The sequence below is a fragment of the Nicotiana tabacum genome, chromosome 5 (genome assembly GCF_000715075.1).
Source record: "Nicotiana tabacum cultivar K326 chromosome 5, ASM71507v2, whole genome shotgun sequence".
NCBI lineage: Eukaryota > Viridiplantae > Streptophyta > Magnoliopsida > Solanales > Solanaceae > Nicotiana > Nicotiana tabacum.
The window spans coordinates 47122967-47143717 of NC_134084.1; the positions used below are offsets into that span (position 1 = coordinate 47122967).

General features: G+C 36.3%; 2 long non-coding RNA genes across 2 annotated transcripts; one reads left to right on the forward strand and one right to left on the reverse strand.

The window, feature by feature from the left end:
- The first annotated feature begins 3262 nt into the window (after positions 1 to 3262).
- LOC142181146 (uncharacterized) lies at positions 3263 to 3956 on the forward strand. The gene is made up of 2 exons (XR_012709493.1): positions 3263 to 3404; positions 3557 to 3956. It is a non-coding gene; the product is annotated as an uncharacterized LOC142181146 (long non-coding RNA).
- Positions 3957 to 3996: 40 nt separating this feature from the next.
- On the reverse strand, positions 3997 to 9003 carry LOC142181147 (uncharacterized). Its single transcript, XR_012709494.1, has 4 exons — positions 8865 to 9003; positions 8701 to 8754; positions 4379 to 4448; positions 3997 to 4278 (listed from the first exon to the last, which is right to left on the reverse strand). It is a non-coding gene; the product is annotated as an uncharacterized LOC142181147 (long non-coding RNA).
- Between the last annotated feature and the right edge of the window lie 11748 nt (positions 9004 to 20751).

A 20751-nucleotide genomic window follows, 5' to 3' on the forward strand; every position in this document is an offset into this window, starting at 1 on the left:
GAAATCGGCGATGTTCACCTCTATCTTTGTCTTTTATTTTACTCGCAGGAGGTGATGTTATAACGTAAGAAAAATCAGTTCTTTTTCTCACATCTCATCTAAGAGCATCAACATCATTTTGATTAACAATTGACAGCGGCGTTGAAATTTAATTGGGAGGAAATCTACGTACATATTAAATTATCCTACATGAATTGGGTTACCTTTTTTATTCTTATCAACCTCCTTGCTTCTCTCATGGTACACTCCTCTTCTCGCCGAGCCCCTTTTCTCTTCGGTTCACAGAGACAAAATGTAGGACTGGTGCCAACAATTCATCAGACTCACTAAGTCGGGATCACAAGTAATACTAATCTAATATAATAGTCTAATATATCTAATATAATAGAAAATACTAATATAATAGAAAAGAACTGTCTTTTCTGTATACTTTCCCCGGTTCCGTTGCTACCGTGGGCTTTACGCAATTGATCGGATTAGATAGATATCCCTTCAACATAGGTCATCGAAAGGATCTCGGAGATCCACCAAAGTACGAAATCCAGGATCTTTCAGAAAACGAATTCCTATTCAAAGAGTGCATAACCGCATGGATAAGCAAAACATTTGTTAAGAAGATGTTCATAAACTTAATTAATTAGAAGAGCTTTATATTAGAAAAAGGCCAAAATAGTCCAACAATAATATTTTACATTAATAATAAATATATTAAAATGACAGTTACAAGAAATCAAAATAAGGAAGGTAACATAATATCTCGTTAACCGTAAGAAAGGTCAGTATGATAGAACTAAATATGAGAGAAGGTCACTGAAATTATCCGAAATCCTAAAAAAATAACATGTAAACGAGCAAGGCTGCCGCTGAATGCTAAGGGAACTCATTGAGAGCAGGAGCTTAGCTAGCTCGTCTCGTTGGACTATCTATGTGCTATGTCTATAGAAAAAAAAACTAAAAAGAAAAGAGAGATAGAGTACATTTGTACTTAGTAAGTGTTTATCCGTAAACGGGTTGAATTTATATCTTAATTTATAGACAAGTGAATCGATTTGACTCAAAAATAGTAGATAAATAAAAGCAGAATAAGATTATAATAAAATTAAAGGAAATACGAGTCCGGCTATATGCTTAATCTTTCTGATAGCATAAGTACAAGCAATATTGAGAGCAGAAGAAAGCAAATAACCTTATAATTTAGAGAGCAGATATAGCTTCTTGTGTACAGAGTATTTTTTCTGTCTGCAATGGATGTTAATCTTCATATTTATAACTCTATTTAGGGAGACAAGATCTCCAAATCAAATTCCTCTTGAATGAGAATAAAACTGTCACTAATGGCTGCATAACGATTGGCTATAAATGCAAATATTCTCTGTAACTGCTGCTCATTGAATATTATCCAATGACAATACCTTAAGTCTTTGTTACAAGCTACTCTGTCTTCGGGATTCGTTCAGCACTGTTTGTATGCTTACATCCGGTGACAGTCATTTGCTGACTCACGTCCCACATGTCTTTAGTTTCACGTGTCACTACTTCATTCGCCCAGCTTTCAACAACCAATTTTACCATATACAGATAATCCCCCTACTTTCCGGTGACACAACTCAGTGTTACCGGCAAGTAGATAATAGTGGCTTTCTTAGAGAGAAAGTTTCCGAACGGCCTCTAATACCTGAAAAGATGCACGTCTTCTCGCATTTAATGACCCGAATACGTGTTGCTCCGTGATTTAGCAAATACTTTCGCCGGTTTTCCGAGGTAATCATGACTAGAATTTTTGTCGTCTATAGCTTCTCCGTTACTCCTCATTTTAACTCTTTACCTTTTACGACTTCTTCTTCTTCTCCAATTTATTTTGGAACCCTAGTGCAAACTTCAACTTCTTCAGTAAAAAATTTGCATCACAGACTTCTCACCATCATGTCTTCTAACACTGCCGCCTTCGGGAATTCTGACCTTCTATTTGGTGGAGGTCCAAAGAAACTCAGAACCAAAGAGGTCGATGTCGAGTCTGAACCTCCAACAATAAACACCATCATACCTCTTCACCTTAGCACGAAATCCGACCTTCAAGAACAATAAGAACCTGCAAATCCCCAAAGTGACAGACACTAGCATGTTAATAGGTATCCTTCTTCCATCCGTCCTCCTAGCATTCCTATCGTAAAGTGACAGACACTAGCATGTTAATTGGCAGTCTGCACATATTTATAGTGCAGACTGCCCAATTACACTTGGTAGCATCTAAGAAAATCAGTTGACAAGCCCCAACTGATGGGCAAACCTGATAAACATGCTACAAAAATGTGCATCCACTTTAGCCACATGATCAATCATGCTTTGGATGTGGTTGTAACCGCCAACTGCCCCTAGCACACTTTTCATAACCGCTGCTTGTGCACTGCATGTGCTTGTTTTGCCCAGCTGCTGCGTGCCCAAGGCTGGCATTATGCCCAGCCTTGCCCTTTGACACTGCTCCGACTCTCTTGCTGAAATCATTACTCTTAATTCTCCCGTGCTCTAGCAATTGCACTCCCTAGACCACTACCATGTAGTTAGGTAAGGATAATCAGTCCGTAGTGACGGGAATCTAGGAATGAATGGGGAGCCACAGCTTGCTGCCCATTGACCTAGCCGCATACGTCCATTGCCGCAGCTGGCTGCTTATGTCAAGTCGCCCCCAACTTGATCAAATTTGCCCACGTCAATGTTATTACTTGTCTTGTCTTGCCTTGTTATGTCTTGGCCACTGCTTTGACATGGCTTTGCATTGCTATTGTTATGCCAATATGCACGTCCATGTGAAATGCGCCTTGCATCCGTCAAGGTGCATTTGTCAACCTCGCATAGTCCATCATGCCAAGCTACCCGTCATGATGTTGCTCCATTTTTCAGGTTGTGTGGCAAGGCCATCATAAAAAAATTTGTCACAATCCACATCTGCCGAGAAACTTTGTCAAGGGGTAACACATAACCTGTTCGTCCGAATATCCTCTATCCAAAATTACTCCCTCAACATTTCGTATAATCATAAATAGTAGTAGCATTTTTGGTGGTGTTTCTCTCTCACGGCGGCTTATTAGAATTCCCCTTCTTAGAATCATCTATACCGCTTGCAAGTGGACTTAGCTGCCATGTGTCATATTTCTTAATTTATTCATCCACTCGGACTTTTATAGTGGGTAGGCCTATATACTGCCACATAATCTTGACAACATATACAACTCCCAATATAATATTGTCCCCCCCCCCCCCCCTTCTTTGATCCAACTTATACATAAACTATTATACTATAAAGTCCGGAGGAGGACCTCTAAGTGCATTTACACAGACCAGAAACATGGCCTCCAAGTCGTCAACTACTCTTGCTCTTTTCAGTCTTCTCCTCTTGTTTGCCATCGGTTAGTTCTCTGTCTCTTTGTTTTCAATAAGTTGTTAGTAGATTGTGTTACCAAATAACTAATCTATGTGTATAAATGTTTCTTAATGTCCTTGCTATAGATATATCAATTTACGAGTGTTAAGTTGATGATTAATGAAATCTCTTTTGCAGTTGCATCGTGCCGAAGAATAGAATTAGCAGAAGCCATGGAAGAAGAGGTACTTGCAGGAGAAGCGGCAACAATAGAACTAGTGACAAGCAAGCTGCGCCCACCAGCATGCTATGCAATGCGCTGTAAAAATAATGGAGATTGCCGAAGTCATGGTTGCTCTGGCTGCTCTGTAATTTCTCATTATTGTCATCGTTAGTTGCACCAAGTTGTGCATGCAGTACAGAGTCTAGTGTCTAGACAAGTATTTTCACATAGCGTAGTTTTCTTTTCTTTTCTTTTCTTTTCAATAAAGGCAATGCCTCTTCCTTGTATCAAGAAGAAGACTGAAGACTGCTTCGTCTCCTTGCCCCCTATTGTCAATACTCTATGTTTCAAGATTTGTATCATTCGTTTGGCTTATTTGCTGCTACTCCTTTCTTTTTCTTCTTGCCCTCAATAATTTGAAAATCAATATAACTGTAACACCTTTCATTATATGACCTTCCTTTCGAAACATCTTTCATAAAATATTTAAGTCAAAAAACATTATGGTACTTCCAACTTCAACAGGTTTTTAAGCTCCAAAATTGTAGAACATAAACAGCAAAGTCAGATTCACACTCCCCAATAGCAAAATGGAGTTGGCTTTTACCTCTTCCCCGCCTCTCAAACTGAATGGATCATTGATGACATCATGAGCAGCTTAATTTTTGTAGCTTAGATTTGAGCATGTCCAATTGTTCTGTCCAAAATAAACCAGATAAAAGAAGATCAAGATAAAATATGAAAAGTGATTAGTACAAAAACAGCTTGAATGCAGGTACAGCGAGAGAATATTTTACTTTGTTCTGATGCTGTTGCTTTCTGCACAGTTGTACTGAATAATATGTTTCCATTTCTCTGGTAGACCGTCTGGTGATGAAGTAACAAGCACATCCTCATAAATTAATGAAACTTGTACAATATTACAAAGATAAATCCACATTTATACCTTATCTATCATCCATGCACAAACAGCTTATTTAAGAGGATAATAGAACAAAATAGATCAAGGAAGTCCTAAGTTCAACTTGTGATAACAGAAAGAATAAAGGTATTAAAAATCTTAAGCTTATTTAATTGTTTCATGCCACCATGTAACGACATCCATTTCATAGGATAAAGGCCTGACAATTCAACCTCTTATACATGTTTTAAGCCATCAATTCAAATTATCTAAGTACGTTCTCAAAAAGTTCAAATTATCTAAGTAAATGGAAATGAATTATGTTTAAGCACAACGATAGTTCATCGGCTACCACTACCCAAAAACAGAAAAATTGACATGAAGACCTCATGTACCAACACTAAAACCTTTTGAATAGTTTTGCGGGTAAAATTCCTATTGCTAGAAGTTAAGGAAAAAACAATGGAAGAGGAAAAACAGACTCATTTTTTTGGGATGGCTACTCAGTGAACTCTGGTTATAAATTGTGTTAAACTCCTCAGGAACTTAGTCGGTGTGGTTATGGAACATCATTTGGAAGAACAAAGCACTTCCAAAGCTGACGATTGCAGCAAATGAGGCACTTCTGACAGGCAACTCTGTAGAAGATGGGATCAATAACCTGCAGCTGCGGATGCTACATGTGTGAGACTTGAGAAAAATGTGAACCGCTTGCAACTGTATTATCAGGTGGCAAGATGGCTCTTGATCTGGGTGCTTCCAAAGACTATCAACGACCTTCTGTGGAGCTGAGATTGAAGGAAAGTGGAAAAAGGAAGACAGAAGAAAATGGTTAACTACTTAACTATTCTTTTTGGGGGATTCAGACAGATGGAAACAGGGATGTTTTGAAGGAAAAGTGGACCAGTACATGGAATCAGATAGAAATGTTTGTATTTTTTGGCTTTTTGGTGAAGCATGTGGAAGCTTTGATTTTTCCAGTGGGAGAGTGGTAGACAAACCGTAAAGGAAGAAACCAAAGACAGGCAAAGGGCACAGCAAGAAAAAAACTTTATCTTCGTCAAATCTCATTATCACATCTCTACATCTGCGTTAAAAAGTTCCGTAAACGAGTTCACTTGATGGAGATAGGCGGGGTGCTGTTTTTGAGTTTTTTGAAAACTTCATCAAGCTTAGTTCTCTTTGATTTCTTATCTTTTCTTTTCCCACCTGTGTTTTCCCCAATGCTTCAACCATTTCAACGCCTCCAAGGATAAATCACAAATTCGAGAATGCACAGGTAATTGAAAAGACCTTGACAATACAGGTGGTGCATAGCAACTTAAAAATTATTGTAATTAACAATATCTCAAATCTGAGTTTGAATCAAAAACATTTCTTACTTTACACCCACAATATAAATTAGACAAAAGTGAACTTTTAATATCTCTTTTTTTCCCCCTTTTTCTAAGAGAAGGTCAGTCAGCAAACTCTTTATATCTCTTAATTCTTAAGCTCTTTTCACAACCTTGAAACATCCTCCAGAAAACACTACTGCTAATCTACAGCATGATAACAAGTCCCTGACATCTTTTCATCCTCTTTGCACGTGCAACCACTAACTCATAACAATTCATTTTCCTTTCATGATGTGGTTGGATTGTACATCCTTATAAAGAGTACTAATAACTGGTCCTCCCCCCAACTCTACTATACTCTCCATCTCCCATTCATGTGTAACTATAGATCTTTTGCATAAATTCATGCATCTCTTCTCATTCAGGTCCCGAATGGCTCTTCTAAGACTAATTTCTGAAGATTTTCTCATCTGTAACCACAATCCTATAATTTGAGATGGTAAACCCTCGTGGATGTGCAATCTCAAGGTTATGTTTCCAACCTATCTAACCAAAATAACAAACCATATTCGGCTGCCGTTGCCAACTATGAAACCGATGAACTTCGTTACATTATCAGCTTTTTCTTTGAAAATCAAAGCGGGCTGGACTCTCTGTATGCCTAATCTATGCAGAGTGGCTGCTCTGTATCTCAGGACGTCCCTGCATAACTTCTTTAAGGATTTCCAATAAGCTATTACAAATCCCTCTCCCCAGATTTACATCGTCAAAGAACATAACATCATATGAGCCTCATCTTTTAATTAACACCATGTATTTTTTTTATAGCATGGTGTGTGTATCAACTAGCCAAACCTCGATCAATTCATTAGGTATTTGCTACCTCCCACTAGCAAATGTACCGGATAACTCTGCCGCTAAGGCCTATACGAATGAGAAGAAATCACTTAACGTCTTTTACCTCCACTGGAATATGAATCCTAGTCTCCCATGGTCCTTTCCGGCTTTATTGAACACCAAGTCACACCCTTAGATGCAATTGATACCATGTATTTAGCCACTATTATTTTCCTGTGTAGTGCATCTCCCTCGTGTGCAAATCTCCATAACATTGCCTGCAGGTACAAGGTGATACACTCATTTGTTAATACATCTAATCTTCTTGTTAGGAAATACATCTAATCTTCTTGTCCCTAGTCCTTATTCCTTTATAGTAACAGTTATCTTTGTTACATTCGAACAACTGATCTTTCTTCTTCCCGTCCTTACACTTCCATCAGATGTGCCACATTATCTTTTCAATTTACATGATAGATCTGAGGGGATCCAAAAATAAGGACATGAAATATATAAGAATATTAGACAATGTGAACTTCAAAAATGTAATTCTCCCTTCCTCCCTAAAACAAGTATTATCTCTCTCACCTATAAAGCCTCCCTTCAGGTTCTGGATCGCGACTGCCATAACTCTACTCCTAGGAGACATATCCATATACACCATGGCTAATGTAATCACCTGACATCTCAATATCCCCGCCAAATTGTTAATGACCTATATATTTCCCCAATGAAATCAGTCTGAATTTGCCCATACTATTGTGTAAACCTCAAATTGCTTCGTATAAAAATAATGTTCTCAAAGAATAATGAATTAGTCCATCATAATTCACAAAAAACCAAAGGACAAGTGATATATAATATAACCTTCTCTTAAGCTAATCTCCCACTCTAAAACCCTTATAAATCACCAGCTCCAATTTCCTCCATTAATCTACCTAAGATTCCACACCAAAGTGAATAATAACAAGAATAACGGAATCCTTCTACCTTATCCCTCTACTACTAAGTACTACCAAATAAGCCACTATGAGTTCCATTAATCACTGATGAGAACCTCACTATGGTAATACAGCATCGAACCCAATTACTCCATTGTCATCCAAATCTCAGTTGTCGAGTAAGTACATCAAGAAATTTCAGTCCGCATATTGACATAAGACCATAATCACATCGGGCTTATATTCATTTTTTCTACAAAAGACATTCTGAAATGTGAACATTAACTAGCCAACAACTGAATTTAATCAAACATTCTAAAATGTGGACATTAAGTACCCAATAAATGACTTTAATCAAACGCTCAGAACTGTGGGTATTAACTAGCCAACAACTAACTTTAATCTTACTGATAGCACCTTAGCTATAACTGTGGCACATGCTTCGTATCGACAAAATAGGTTGTAGTTCCCTTATGACCTGTGCACCGGTCTCTTCGGAATGAGTACTATAAATGAGTAGAAAGTCTTCTCGATACTTCCCAGCAATGGTGGAAAGCGCCATAGTAAAAACATCTGATCATGGTGTCTTTATCTCCCAACATCACTCTTTATTGCATCCAACACTCACCCAATCTAAAAAGGTCTTTCAACTGTCTCCCTCATTTAAAAAAATCCATCTAGAATTGGCATTAATCTCCGTGTGCCTGTGTACAGTGTAAACCCTAATCGTATACGCTCTCTTTGATTATATACCAGAGTAAGCCCTAATGCTATAAAGTTTAATTCAGCTACAAAATCAGAACAGAATATTCATGATAAGAATTAAAAAATATAATTTTGAAAAGGCAAAACTCCAACTAATTGGTAAAGCCACACAATCAAAAAATTGATAAAAAAGGAGGAAAAACACAACTCCTTTATATATTTAGTTTTTTCAATTTTGGTCATGTGGGTGTTTGGTGGAACCGAAAAACTACCAACAAAGATGGTCATCAGAAAAACAAAATTAATTAATCTATCATACATGTACAAGCATGTTTTATGGTTGATATGAGAAATAGCAACTGAGTAAGTCTAGAATTCCAGAAAATAAGAAGACATACCCGAGAAGCAGGAAGGTTATTGAGCTCCGCTATAGCAACCTCGTGACTTCTTACCTATTAAAAATTTCAACTTTAATGCCCTCTCTCTTTCTTGAAACACAGACACCGACAGAAATCTAAATCGGTATTGTAGAACATTCATAGAGGTAAAGCACAAATAATACCTGCTTGAGGAGATGGCGCTGCGAGTCTGAATTGGTGGGTGCTGCAGTCATGTCTTGCTCCTCCTTTTCTTTGGAAAGACCCACTTTATTTATGTTTCTTTTGGATTTTGGAAAAATAAGAATGGAAAAGATTCAAATTTGTCCTTGAAGTTTGTTAAATGAATTGAATTTGTACTTCGTTAATAGTTAGAGTTAAATATACCCTATAATTATAATACTGATTCAAATATGCCCGCTTTCTAACACACCTGAACTTTGTGATCCTATGGTCTATATTTGGCCCTGAACTTTGTGATCCTAGGCAGATTTTATTTTTTCATCCACGTTCTAAATTAGTCACCATCATAATAACTGATTCTCTCCAATCTGAAAATGCCACTTGAAAACCATTGTTGTTCCAATTCAGAATTTTAAGTTTATATTTTAAGTTTATAGGTTTCTACAAAAATCTTAAGTTAATATACAATAGTAACTAAATTAACGGACTGAATTTCAAGCTAAATATTCTTATAATAATGAAATTTTCAATACAAATACTGAATCTAGACAAAAATTAAATATTGTGTGCCAATGTTTTGTCTTAGCATTAGTAGATTGATGTGGATCCTTGGCTTTACTATTGATGGTATGAGATGTATTGACAATGGAATTTTATCAATCGAGTTTTGGAAAGCCATGTGCAATTATTAGGCTGCGTAATTACTAACCCAATAATTGTATAACCTGTTAATTATATAGTATAGTAATTGTAGTGACCTATCTATTTTTCAACACATAATTATAGTGTAATTTTCACTGTCATATTTGGTTAGACAAGTGTAATTACATACGTAAATATATATTTTTAATCTTACTCTATCAACCAATTAAATAATGTATATAAAAAAGAAGTATATTTATTCACGTTACACCTTGAAGATAAGTGTAAAGTTGTAGAGCTAATTCACGTGGAAGACTAACACCTAAGTTTGATATATGACTATCTGAATTCAAACTTATATTTACTTTCAGAAAATAACCTATTAGAACTTAAAATGAAAGCTCAAAAGCTGTTATGAAAAAGTATCAAATTTACCGTAGAAAGAATTAGAAAAGAGTAAATGACTCCGACAAGAATTTATTTGTAGCAGAAAGAGTTAAAATTATGGCTTTAGCAGTATAATCTAACAAGGGCGGATATAGAGGTAAAATAGACGGAATCATCGTGGGCTCTCTATCAGTTTCTCTATATTTTTTGCTTATTTAAATCTCATTTTGGTATTAAAAATTTGATGCAATATCAGATAAAAAATAAAAAAATAAAGGAAGAAGTACAAGTACAGATCTGGAGTGGAATGCTGGTGCTCACGTTTGGAGCAGCTTTTAAAAGGAGTCAAAGAAGTATTAGTGGGAAGGAAATAAAAAAAAAATAGAGAATATATATTTGGAGAAAGAGAGGAAATTTTGAAAATTATTACACTCAATTTTTAGCCCTCCTTGAGAATTAAAAAGTATAATTACTCCTTGTCAATTACATTCAATTTTCTACTAACCAAGTTAGGGGTGTCAATGGTTCGATTCGGCAGTTTATTTTATAAAATTTGTACCATACCAATTTTTCGGTTATTTTATATGTATAACCAAAACTAGACTTTTCGAAACCGTCTCAATCATGTCGGTTTCACTTCGGTATCGGTACGGTTCGGTTAATTTTCGGTAGTTTTTAAATGTCATATAAAATTCACTAGTAAAAATAGAATGCAATAACGTACGTTCTTTTATAGGACTTAGCGAACTCTCTAGACATTTTTACTGTTTAAAGGATAATGAATTAAAAAACATGAAAGATGGCTAGAGTATAGATACACAACTATTCGACACCAACGTAAAAGAAACCAAGTAAAAGCTAAGAAAATATAAATCACACGAGTGGAAAGATATTAACCAAGTTGGGACTCAAGAATAAAGTCTATATTAAATATTTAAAAAGATAAATCTAAATTATATAAAAGGAAACATATTCAAACATTGTAGTTTGCTACTCATAATCGTTAGAATACTTTGTGTCTTGCTAATAAAGATACTTGAAATAGCTTAGTTTAAGTATAAGTAGCAGAATAGGTTTTAGGAATTAGTATTTTGAGTTTAATTACTTATTGGCTTGTAACAGTTTTTATAATTCCAAGACCCAATAAAAAATTTAATACTTTATTAGTTTTAAACTTACTATATGAATATATTTTTCACATGTAAAATTTATTCGGTATGGTTCGGTATTTTTTCGGTTTATTTTTATAAAATAAAAAACCTACCTAATTATCGGTACGGTTATAGATTTATATAAAAACCTACGGTTTCTTTGAAAGAAACCTAAAAATTGGTTCGGTGCGGTACGGTTCGGTCGGTTTAGTCGGTTTTCTAATATCCATTGACACCCCTAAACCAAGTAATTATTTGGTCAAACAAGGAGGCCAAACTGTATAATTATACTCAATTACACTCAAATTCAATTCTCATGTGGCTTTCCAAATATGCTCCAAGAAATATAATTTGAAGACCCACCATTATCCCACGATAACTTCAGCCCGACGACAATACAAAAAGAATATACAAAAATCACTCACTCAAACGATCTCTCGCACAGTCATATTTATTATTATTTTTCTCTCTGTTTACCCTAAAAACGGATAACAATTGAATTTATATGTATTTTTAAGGATATGTGGATTAATTCAATACAAGTAATTAATGACGTTAAATTAAGCAAATGAAAGACATAATAAATGGCCAACCCAATGATAAGGATGATTTCGAGCTTGGTTGATGGCTCGATGAAGAACCTGCCCTCGATTCTAAGCTTGCACTTATGAAGAACTTAATAATAAAAATAAGAACTTTGAACAACAAAGAGTATTGAAATATATTGTCTTGATATGCGTATTACAATGTGTCATGAATAATAATTTTTTCCCTTTATATAGTAGGAGAGTTTTACCCTAAGTACAATTCTAAGAAAGGTAAAAATCTTATGTTTCGCTAATCTCTGATTTTCTGTCGATACGGGTCGAGACTCACGCCGTGATATCCGATTGGTCACGGACATCACGGCCCTTTGTTAGTCGTGTGCAATTGTTTGGTAATGCCCTCCGAGGTCTTGATCCTCGAACCAAACCTGGAGAACATGGCCCAAATACCCCAAGGGTAGGTATTTTGCCCGAGCCCCGATATGATGGGCTCCTCGCACTGACTCCGATTCATTATGGTCACGTTCCTTCTCCGTTTGACTTACCAAGAAATTGAGGTGTTCAGTGCGCCCAGTACCCGTATACAAATAGTCCCCTCATTTCTCAGAGAGTAGGCATGCCGAAACAATGGGAAATGACAGATGACTCTAGTTCCTTCCTTCGTACGTTACGACGAGGGAGCCAAAACGTCCTATCAATCATGTCGTTCTGACTTCGGATATGTGTTGCTCACCGACAGGTTGCCTCCAAATGCGAAGCGATGGTTGTTTCCCTATAAAATCTTCCTCCTTTTGTCCTTTTTCTACTTTTCGACCAAATCACTACCTTCGAGCTTTCCAGCCATCATCAAACCTTCTTCAAACTTTCATATATTTATCCTTGTTCTTCAATTTCCTTAGCAATCTCCAGATTTCTACCTAGATTTTCTTCAAATCTTCTTCTTATGTTCTTCATCTTCAAAACCTGTTTTTCCAAAACTTTGCGTCTATTTCTAAATTTTTCAAACAACCCCCTTAGATGACAATGGCCAAAACATCGAAAACCGTTCCTCAACAAGTTTCCTCTTCATCTTCTCAGCCGGCTACAGGTACTGAAGCGATTTCCCCTAAGGTGGTTGCCCTCGAAATGGCTTCCCCCGTTGTGGCTACTAACGAACCGCCCGCGAACCTCCCTTGTCGTCGTTCATTCTCGGGGGCTGCTTAATTGCAGATGACTTTAAAGTCGAGAAGCCCTCGCGCAAATAGGACCACGGTGAAGGAGTCTCGAGGTACATATGTTCCGTGGCTGAAGATGTTCTTCCCATAGTTCGTAAGGATTGTAATTGGGAAAGCAAGAACGTAGTAGTTGTCATGCCCAACCTCGGGAGGAGCGACCGGTGCCCAATCGAGTGAACCCAACTGAGCAAGCCTTATCGAACACTTTCTACCCAACTCAATATGATTAAGGAAACCATGCTTTTGTTTATTTAGACAATAGGAAAAGTTGTACATTCAACATTGTTAGTTCATCTTATATCACAACCTTAAACCATAGTTAAGTTCCAAGATTCCATATAGTTACAATTTAGAGAAACAAGAGTTTAGAATTACAACATAGTTCATAGACCCATCCAACACTCGTACATAACCTACACAAACGTCTACGGAGCCTTTAAGGATACAAAAGACAATAATGACAACGCCGCAATAAGGCCCCGACTATACCTTAAAAGTGGAAGTCTACAACAAAAGATGTACAACATAACCCCTTGAAGGAAAAAGGGGCTCACCAAGACTTTGAGAGGAGGATACTCCGTTACGCGCAATCGGCACTGTCTGCTATGGAGCCATCAACATTCATTCAAAAATGTAGTACCCCCGGCAAAAGGGACGTTAGTACCATAGAATAGTACTAGTATGTATAACTAAACACCATCTCATTAGAAAGAACTATCATACAAGAATAAGGAAATCACAAGAGACAATCGAAACTGAACACTACATCATCGAATAAAGAATCATATAACTTTCACATAATTTTTATAGCTTTAGTTTAGGGCATTTCATGTTGTTCATCATCAATCATAATACCACCGCTTTCTTGAGCGGAGTCTGATCACGACCCGATCGGCTAGGTTTCCTCAATTGAGACATGTACCTCAAAACACAATCTCATTCTCCTTTTCCGGAATTCAATATCAGCACAATACCACCATGTGTGCGGCATGGCATCCGATCACGGCCTGATCGGCTAGGCCGCCTTACCGAGGCGTTGTTCCTTTCTCATTAATCATCTCGTTTCAATCTTTATTTCACATATATCAATTCATAGGCACTTAGGGCCACAATTATCACATTATTTCCATTTTCAATGCTAATCTTGCAATTTGAGATCATTGTAAGCACGTGATTTTTGCCCTATATGAGAAATACTCCCAAAAAATGCAAAATAAAATGATTTTCCTTGGTGTGCAATTTTGTGAGATTTTGTGCTATTTTTGGATAATTATTTGTATTTGTTTGTGTTTGCTTATTTGTTAAATTAATAAAAAATATAAAAATATATCGCATTTTGCATGTAGGATTTAATTCTATAAATGTTAGTAATTAAGTTTGTTTACAAAAAATGAAAATTACAAAAATAGGCATCTTTTGCATTTTTAGCATTTAATGTCCAAATGAACAATTTTATGCTTAATTATTACTTAATTGCGCGTTAATTGTTATTGGGAGTTAATTTGCGATTTTATAACTTAATTTAGTTCTTAATAATAATTTAAGTATTTTTATAATTTAGTTTTAGAAAATAAAAGAAGAAAAGATAACAAAAATACAAAATTCAACCCCAGGCCCAAACAATTGTCCAACCTTCTCTATGACCCAGTCCATTTCCGCACGGGTCGACCCGGTCCGCCCCATTAACCCATTAACCCAACACCCCTCTTCATTCAAAAAACAAAACAAAAGAAAAAAAACAAAAAGAACAAAAAACCCTAAAAACCTAAAACTAACTACCCGCCCCCCTCCATCTTCTTTCTCTCCCAAAACCTTCATCCCAAGCCATCCATGGCTGCTTTCCATGGCTGCCCTCGACCCCACTCCCTCACGTCCAAACGCCACTAACAAACACTGCGTCTGCGTCATCACTTCATCCTCTTCGTCCTTCGTCAAGCTCGAGCTCGACATCCATGGCCCTCGTCGACCAATCGCTTCCATGGCAGCTATTTCCACGTCGACTTCTGCATCTGCTCCATCTCCAAACGACCACAGTCCTTGAAATACCCAGCTCCACCATGTCGACGGACAGCTCGAACAGCTGCTACCTCACCTTCATCGTCTACATCCTCCAGCTCCTCCATGGGGTCGTCGACGGACAGCTGTTGCCTCATCTTCTCCAGCTCCTCCGTCTGTTGCAACCTCAGTTCCGCCATGGACTACTGCTGTCCGCCATCGTCCACCTCCAAACAAACCCAAACAGCAGCTCGTCCATGGCCGAGCCGCATCCGTTCCAGCTCGTCGTCCATGGATGCGTCGCTGCTGATGTTCGTAGCTGCTTCTTCTGCTTTCAGCTTGAGTCCAAACCAAACCCCCATAGATACTGCTTCGTCGACCATCCCAAAACATCGCCATGGACGAACCCCAGACCACGCTTTTTTGCTTTTATTTTGTCGACCCCGTTCCTTTCTTCACCAATGGAAAAAGAAAAGAAAAAAAAAGAAGAAGAAAAGGGCTGCACAGAACAGCCTTCTCGTTCGTCGTCCGTTCGTGATCGTCTTCGGCGTGAAGTTATCTTGGTGCGATACTCGTTTCCGGACATATTGTTTTTCATCCAAGTTCATCGTCATTTGTTCTAAGCTTTGGTCGTCAAAACAATTCATACATATGTCGTGTCGATCCGGTTAGTAGTTTTTGAATTTTATGTTTGTCAGTATTTTGTTTTGATATTTTCGAATCTAAAATCGGCAAATGTTTGTTTTGTTTATCGTTTGAATTAATTTTTAGTTCATGTTCATGTGTTGTTTGTTAAATTAATTTTTCAGATTCCAAATGAAAGATTAATTAATTGTTTTTCATGTTATTTCGTGTTTGTATTGTTGTTTAAGTGAATATTTGTTGGTTTAATGTTTGTTAGATTCAAATTGAAATTTAATTAATTATTTCTTCAATTTGTTTCATGTGTTATGTATTTTTCCAGAAAATATTAATGTTGTTTGAATCGTTAGAATCCGTCATGTTTGTTGCTAAAAAATAGATTTAATCCATGTTCATCTTTGTTTGAAGTTTATGTGTAAATTCAGTGATTTAATGTGAGTTTATGTTTGTTTGTGATTTGTTAATTTAATTTGAATCATGCATATTGTTGTTTGCATTATTGTCTCTTTGTTCATCCATTAATGGTCTAAATTAACCAGGATTGGTTCCCGATATGGTTGATTTATTTCCATTAATTCGGAAGTTTGTGTTGTTCATCATGTTCATGTAAATTGTTGTTGAAGATTGTTGAGAAATTGGTCATCTTGACTATATTTTGGTTGAGTTATGATTAATTGATTGTTTAGAGCAGAGGGGTAATTTGGTAAATTATATTGCATTCGGGGGTAGATTTGTAATTGCAATAAGGTCGGAGGGGTAGTTTGGTAATTGAACATTATTTTGATTCTTTATGTTAAGCATGGGGGACAAATATAATGGGGTGAGGTTTTTGAGGTACTTGTTTAATATAATGGGGGACAAGACAAAACATAATGGGGAGGAATCTTGTACTTTTTTAATATAGGCATGGGGGACAAATTGTAATGGGTTGGGAATGTGTTAGTTATTTAATGTAGGCATGGGGGACAAAATTTAAAATAAAGAAGACAAATAATAGTGGGCCAAAGCATGCCATTGGGGGAATAATTTTGGGGTTGGGAATGGAAGACTTGTCTTGCTATATATAGAGTCATTCTTGACATTAAAAGGGGGGACTAGAACTTGAACCTGGGGAGAATTTTTTATGAGAGAAAAAAAAAGAAGAGAGTTTTTAGAACTTGAATATTATTAAGAGAGACTTGGAGAGTTGACATACTTTGATACTTGAGAGAGTTTGTGATAGTAAAAGAGAAATACAATTTGAACTTTCACTCGAACAATTCTGTTTGCTTTTCTTCGAGTGTTATTCAAAAGTCAGAAACTACTGCATCTCGTATCTTTTCTCTCTTCTGCTTTGACTGCGATTGTACTTTTGCACTGCTGAGTTTTCAATCTGTTACTGGGTCATTCTACTGGTTGTTACTGGTTTTGCGGTGTTGCTGAACCTGCTGTTGCCGCGTTATTACTGTTGCTGACTCCTACTTCTTTTGTTCTTGTACTGCTGTTTTCAGGTACACATTTGTACACTCTTGGCTTGAAGCGAAAAATGAAATATTAATCAGGCTCCTGTTCCTGTTGAATTCTTTTGTTCGGATCTGTGTTTGAATATTAATTTTCCTCTCTTTGTATAAAAATGTAGCCGATTAATTAATGAATAATGAGGTTGCATATGTATACTTTCTTCATCTAATAATGCTAGTTTACATTAATCGAAGAATAGTTAATTTGTTTTGATATTATTGTGTATTTATCTCATGTTCTAGCAAATAATAAAATGTGGAATGAAAGCAGTTTTTCCTTGTACAAACGCGATCGCAATTTTCCGTTCACATTAGTCGTAACTTAATAACTAATAAGTTGTGTTTTTCAGCATGTAAATAATTAGGAGATTTTTCTTTTATTTTAGAGACGAACTTAATAGAAAAATGTAGTCGCTATAGGTTTATCCTTTTAAAATAAAAATGAGACGAGCCTCGCCAAATAAATCACAAACCGCCGGGGCCCTCAATAAAATACATAACCATTGACTAGACTTTGGATTTGGCCGTTTAATGAACCTTCACGGCCTCTTCCTAAAATAACAATACGTTAGACTCTTTAGGACGCGCCTTAATAAATCTTACCTTCTTAAACTCGGGTGCACATTTATGTGACCCAAATCCAATTCTCAACGGAGTCGAAATGTGTTTCCAATCACGGGTGCATTGATTGTGACGTGGTTCGAGATGCGTGTCCATGACGTTGAAAATTCATTTTTAAAAAATAAGAATGAGATGAGCCTCGCCAAATAAAATACAAATTGCGGGGCCCTCAGTAAATATTTGCTTTAAAAATTGTTTAGACTTCGGGATGGACCGTTTAGTAAAATTCCACGGTCCTACCCAAAATAAATACGCTAGTCGCTTTAGGCGCGCCTTTAATAATTTAATTTCCTTAAACTCGAGTGCACATTGATGTGACCCAAATCCAAATCTCAACGGAGTCAAAGTGTGTCGACGACCACTGGTACATTGATTGTAACGTGGTTCGAGATACATTTTTATAACGTTGCAATTCTTGATAAAAATAATAGTAAATGATAAAAGCGGTTGAAAGATAAAATTTGCACATAAGTTCATATTGTATTTAAAATCAGATAAATAAGCCAAATATAACAGTTGAGCGACCGTGCTAGAACCACGGAACTCGGGAATGCCTAACACCTTCTCCCGGGTTAACAGAATTCCTTATCCGGATTTCTGGTACGCAGACTGTAATATAGAGTCATTCTTCTCCTCGATTCGGGATTAAAATTGGTGACTTGGGACACCCTAAATCTCCCAAGTGGCGACTCTGAAATAAATAAACCAATCCCGTTTCGATTGTCCTTTAATTGGAAAAAACTCCCTTGTACCCCCTCGGGTACGGAAAAAGGAGGTGTGACAGCTCTGGCGACTCTGCTGGGGACTATAACCCAGAACCACTGGTTCAGGGTTAAGAATTCGAGCTTAGAATAATTGTTATTATTTGGCTTTATTTATTATCTGATTTTATTATTTGTTTTAGCCTAAATGTGCAAAATGTTGCTCTTACCGCTTTGATATTACTAGGACTGTATATATAAACTGTGCCGAAACCCCTCTCTTCTCTCTCTTGAGGAGTGCACGCTGGTTGTGACTTCTTTCTGTTAGTGTCATATACCAAAATAGAACGAGGATTCGGAGGAGTTGCAAAACCGGATGGCCTTTTGGTTACCGGTACACAGCTCCCATCCTCGGCTCGAGTTGTCCGCTCGGGTAAGCCAGGTCTAGAACAAACACCTAGGCTTTAAAACTTAGTATAACAAAGCCTCATGCCGGATCCCTAGTAGGAACGCTTATTTGCATCATGTGCATTTAACTTAGGGGACTCAACACAGGGGTTGGGTCCGTCTAGGACTAGCAACCTGATATGAAAAGACCATCCTAATGCATCCTATTTGTTTTCCGTGCATTTATTTTGTCTCACTGACCGGTGTTTGAATATTATGAATATTGTGAAATTAAAAAAAAAAGAAATAGCGGTTAGGGAATTGATTGTTTATTTTTGAAAAAATCCAATACCCAAATACTGTCAAAACTCTGCCGAAATTTTGAGAAAATGAAAAAAAAACATCTTATTAGTTTGTTTTATTAAAAGCAAAGGAAAAAATAGAAGGAAAAAAAAATCGTTGTTCTGTCTTGGTTGTTCAAAAAAAAATAGAAAAAATAAATAAAATAGTTTGTTTTTTTTTTAAAAAAAAATAGTTTGTTTTGAAAGCGGTTTTATTATTTGTTGCAAATATATATATATATATATATAAATCCAAAAGTTTTTCTTTATTTCCAAAAATGTATATATATCTTTATTTGTTGCAAAAATATTTGTCTTGCAAAGTCTAGAAAAGTTTTTTTTAGACTCCCAGTTTTCAAAACAAAAATCCAAAAATATTTTCCATTATTGACTTCTTTAGAAAGTTTTTTTTAATTATTAAAAAAAAACGTATATATATATATATAATAAAAAGAATCAATCCGAAAATATTTTCCCTCTTCTTTAAATATTGAAAAGAAAATTCAAAATTCAAAAAGAAATATTTTTTTTAGAAAGCATTTCTTTTATTAAAGGTAAAATTCTAAAAAAAAATATATTTTCTTTCTTCTTTAGAATAAGAGAAAACAAATGAAAATTCAAAAAAATATCTTCCTTTTACTTTTGAAATTCTCAAAGTTCAAATCAAAAGAAAAGGAATTCTTACAAGTCTTTCTTTCAAAAAGAAACCAATCAAAAAAAAATATTACTTCCTTTCTTCTTTTGAAGCAGTTCTTTCACAGTTCCAATTAAAAAAAAAATATTAGTTCATTTACTTATTCCAATGGCCCGAACTACGCGGGTTTGATTCTCACCGGATGTGAGATACGTAGGCAACCCTCATCGGGTCCAACCCCCATTTTGCTAAAATAGCCAAAAACAGATAATAAATAATAATCAAAAAATATATATGTCAAATTTTAGTTCTGTCATAAAGAAATTGGGTGACGCTGTTTTGTCAAAACATAGCCGAATGTTCCCGAAAGGGACGCCGGAAGGCTGACTTTGCATAAACAGCCACCTTTGGGTCATTTTTAAGACTTGGTCCAGTTGACCCACACAGCCTTAAAAATCTTCGTCCTCGAGACGTTGAAAGGCCGTGTTTGCAATATTGACTTTTCTAATTTGAAAAACGATAAAAAGAGTCATAAATAAGTCGGGTGATGTTGTTGTCATAAATAGCCGAATGTTCCCGAAAGGGACGCCGGAAGGCTGACTTTGCATAAATAGCCACCTTTTGGGGTCATGTTTAGGATTTTTGGTCTAGTGACCCACACAGCCTTTTAAACCTTCGTCCCCGAGACGCTGAATGGCCGTGTTTTGCAACACCAAGTTTTATTGTGATTTGAAAAAAAAAAGAGTCGACGGTCAGGTGAATACCGTTCAAATTTTGTCATAATAAGCCGAGCCAGCTTCGGCCGCGTCTTAAACCGTTCTTGCCGAAATAGCCTTAGAGTATCTTTCAGTTGTCGAAAGGTTATTTTAGTAAAAGAATGAACAAGTTTGTAAAATGTCCAAATAATCCTCCCCGACCTCAAAATTCATGTGAAGTTTGGAAGGGGCCATATTTGCAAAAATAACCGTTGGGCTGCATTTGTCAAACGGAGAAAGGAAGCTGGCCATTTGTTTTTGAGTTTGTAAAGCTTTTGATTAGAATATGTGGGTTGTTTGATTTTCGAGTTTGTAGGTCATCTTCAAACCTTTGAAACCCAGTTTGTTCTAATATGAAAAATGTTTAGTATTGTT